We start from the raw sequence: 4,395 nt of genomic DNA, 5'->3' as shown, positions 1-4,395 counted from the left end.
AGGAGGAAGGAGGACGCCTAGGTTAATGGTTTGCACCTGGGGACAATTTGAGAAGGCTGTCACTATTGTTCCTTGAACAATACCCTGGAATTTGCCAATCTACTTTGAGTGTCTCCAGAGTCTCCCAGCAAACTTGCCTTTGGAACTTTTTACAGCCTTGGCTTTAGGAGGGGCTCTTGTTTTAATATTTGTCCATGGGTATCAAGGGCTCATGTATTAAGTTAATATCAAACATAACTGAATAACTTGATAAAGAACAGTTTTGCCATGCTTGCCATGTGGCCAGAGTTTGTTCCTCAGAGAGATTTGTTCCCACAACCTTAAGCACTGCCAACACAGTGGAGACATTAAGAGAGGCACATAAGAAACCATTTTCTCAGAGGCTACAATTACTGGAGTTCGAAGCATAGAATGAATAATAGGACCAAAGAAAATTATACAGAGCTAGCCCAACAGTGAGTTCGTAAAAGCCAATGAACCCGGGACGTCCGGAGGTTACTTCCTTGGGCCCTCAGGGTCCCTGGCTAGCCATCCTGAGTGGGGCCATTGTGTTGGATTTTCGTCCATGACACAGGGCCTCAACATCTCAGTGATTGCGGTCTCCAACAATGTACATCTGTCAAAAGTAACTTTGTTTATGATGGCTAAGGTTTTGTGTCAATTTGACTGTACCATGATTCTGGCAGTTTGGCAGGGGTTGGCAGTTATGTAATGATGTGGTCATACCCCACTTTGCGATATGATGTGCTCATCCTCCATTTTCATAAAATACCATTTTTTTTTTTTTTTTTCTTAAGGATGTGGTCTATGAGCCCAATCCTGTCAGTAAGTGAAGAGTGGATATAATAGAGTTCAGAAATCCCAACTGGAGAATGGGACATAGTGAATGCAATGACTTCCTGTATGCAACACACATATCTCATGTCTCTTGTATACAAAGTGATTGCAACACCAAATGTATCGTGTGCAGTACATATAACCATAATATGTATATCTTGGTAGTCATAATAGATGCATTTGTTACTAGCTCACATATGTACTGTACTTGCTGTCTAAAATGTTTACCATATAACAGTATGTGCTTTGATTTGTATGCAGCAGTATTCAAACACATCTCTTGAGTATTGTGTTGTCTCTCTGTTTAATATTCTTTTAAAAATATTACCATAACATGCATCTTGGCTCCTAAACACAATAAAACTGGTGCTGATAATAGCAGCAACAAGAGGCAAAGGAGAACTATCAATTTAAAAGTGAAATTAAAGGTGGAAAGTTAGTGAATGCTATTGCTCACAATTTGGGCATGTTGTGTTGGAAAATCACTACAATCCTTAGAAACAAAGACAAAAAATTTTTCCAAGCCATCAAAGGATTGACTCCACTGAAAGCTACAAGGCTAACACAAATGTGAGAAGAATCTATATCAAATATAGAGGCACTGCTAACGATGTTGACTGAGGATCAAACACGTTGATGGTCACTGCTCAGGCACAAAGATTGTTCAAGATGCTTAAGGAAAATCTGTACAAGACTACAATATGATGTTCGCACAACATCCAAACCACATAACGGCCTATTACACAGAATGTTTAGTGGATATTAAGTGATGCATGACTGTACTCACATGTGCCATTAAGAACACATACTTACTTGTGCATAAATATTAAATAAAAGATAAATGGGTTCTGATGAATGAGGAATTCGACAGACGTAAAAATTGAAAGGAGCTCAGGAGATGAATTTCAGTCATGCTAGTAAAAGAATTTTCCACTCCAATCAGAATGTCAACAAGATTTAATAATGACCATAAATCTTTCTCCTTTACCAGGGTATACCTTTATTAATCTGAAAATTTTTTAATTTTTAAGACTCAGCTTAGATGCTGCCTTCTTTAGGGAGTTTTTCATGCTGAGTGCTAGTGGTTTCCCTCCTCTATTCACCCTAAACATATCTCTATCCCTGGTCTTATTATATCGTATTTTATTAGGTTAATAACTGAGGCTTGAGTTTATGTGTGTTTTCTCACACTACAAGCTCTTTGTGAGTGGGACCCAGGCCTTGTTCTCCTTTATTTTTCTGGCATCTAATAGAATTTCTGCATAGAGTGGGTGCTCAAAAGATTATGAGTAGAATGTGCCTTCCATATAGTCTTTCAATGTTCAAAAATTCTGTAACAAATACTTGGGATTTCCTTTTTTAATTCAGTCAAGAAAGATCTTAGAAAAGCAACCTTAATAACAGTATTTATTTCATTATTTACTAAAATTCTATGCTCACATACTACCTAGATAAATATATGCAGTAAAATTATATAAAGAAATGCGTGGAAATAATACCCAACTTCTGTTGGGGTACTGTAGAATCACCATGGACTACGAACCACGTATCAGCAGTTCAAACCCACCAGCTGCTCCTTGGAAACCCTATGCAGGGATGCTATGAGTCAGAATTAACTCAACAACACTTTAACAACAAAAACAATTCAAAATACTCTGTGAGAGAGACAAAGTATGTGGTCAATGAAGGGGTCTCGTGAGGCTTCTACAATGTTGGTATTATTTTATTTTAAATTGGTAGTACATACAGGCATATTTGTATTATTTTCATACAACCTATTTTTAGCATATAAATATAAAGATTCTTGAAAATAATCTTCTCATCATAGAATATCTTGTATTAAATATTTTAAAAGGGAATCAGAATTAGCATATTTGGAGAAACATAGACACTAATTTTGGTTATTTTTGCCTATGTTGTTGTTAAGTGCCGTTGAGTGGGTTCCGACCCATAGCGACCCTGTACAGGGTTTCCGAGGGTGTAAATCTTTACGGGAGTAGATAGCCTCATCTTTCTCCCGCAGAGCGGCTGGTAGTTTTGAACCGCTGACCTTAAGGTTCGCAGCCCGATTCGTAACCACTACGCTACCAGAGCTCCTTCTAGAATTGTATTTTTTTAAACTATATTTCAATGGTATCATATTGAAATAAGTATTTTAATCAATATTTACCCTAAGTACTCTGTTTTCTCAGGCCCAAAGTTTATTTATAAGATGATCTTTTAAAAATTTTTTTTGGTGAATTATGTTATAGTTTACATGGGAGAACATTAGTTTTACATTCATCCTATAAGTACATCATTTCATTGCCATGCTTACAATCCCATCCATGCATCATCAACCAACCAAAGGGTATAACCTGCAAGCCTGCTCCCTGGTCATCTGCACACAGCCCCTCTTCTTCTCTGGGTCTAGAGTCCCCTGCTGCTCCATCGCTCCACATCATCCTCTCTGCCTCCACCACTGGTATCACTGTTTATCTGGGCAGGGTCCCACAGTCTGCTCTTTTCCCTTGATGGTCCCGGGGACCTCCGCTCCTGGACTGCAAAGTCAACCACTCCCCTTCTTTTGCTACAAAATGTCTACCTTTACATTTCCAACCCTCTCAGTCAGTCCTGATAGCAATTATTCAGTATTGTGCCACATGAGTGTTATCTCCAACTCCTTTCATCAACCCTGTCCAGACAGACTGGATGCTACTCAGTGGCGATTCTACCTTCCTCCGTGCCCTCTGGATCTAGGCTCCCTCTTGAAAGTTTATAAGCCAGTCACCTATTATCTTTGTAAACCTCCCCCCACCCCCCATTTTGGGTAACCAATGTCCAAGTTGCCCATTCTTGTCTACCCTGTGTATGGAGGGGTTGGGAATGATCTTTGCTGTAAATATTTTGAGCTACTGCATCCAAAGGTGTAGATCAAGTTCATCAAATTGTATCAGATTACTCTTTTTTTCCTCTTCTTTCTTCATCTACTTGAGCTCTGATCATCCAGCCATTGAAGCCAGGTCAAGTGGGTATTATCTGCAAGTGTGGGTGTTCTTGTGCATATGGCCTCTCTTTTTATTAGCTAGACACTTCACTCTCCACTCTAGTCCTCTGTGGCTATGTCACTGACTCTGGACCCAGAAGTCCCCAGGTCTTGCCATACTGCTGGCCAGGTCTCCACCTGGGTTCACAGGAGTCTACTGAACATTGTAGGACTTAGCTTGCAGCTTCATTGCTGTTTTTTCCTCACTTCCCCTTATCGGTGACCAGCATGGTCACCAGTCAGAGTGCATGTCTGCTCGTGTATTCTCATTGAGTCTTAGTCTTGGAAGAGGGTTTGCCATGAGGAGACCTGACCACTTGCCTTGATGTCTCCTGGGCGAGCGACTTGCTTGTTCTTGTAGTAGTCAGTCGGATTGTCATTATTGTTTTGTATTGTACCTGTTGGTCTTTCTTTCAAGAAGCATCTTCTATTCTAGAGGCTCCAGGGTGGTCTGCTTGTCCTTTCAAGTGGAAATGTCCCACCTCAGAAGATTCTGGTTGGGGTTCAGGATTCTACCTATAGTCTTATGTAAT

The sequence above is a fragment of the Chrysochloris asiatica genome, unplaced genomic scaffold (assembly GCF_000296735.1).
Source record: "Chrysochloris asiatica unplaced genomic scaffold, ChrAsi1.0 scaffold00084, whole genome shotgun sequence".
NCBI lineage: Eukaryota > Metazoa > Chordata > Mammalia > Afrosoricida > Chrysochloridae > Chrysochloris > Chrysochloris asiatica.
This window is presented reverse-complemented; position numbering follows the sequence as displayed.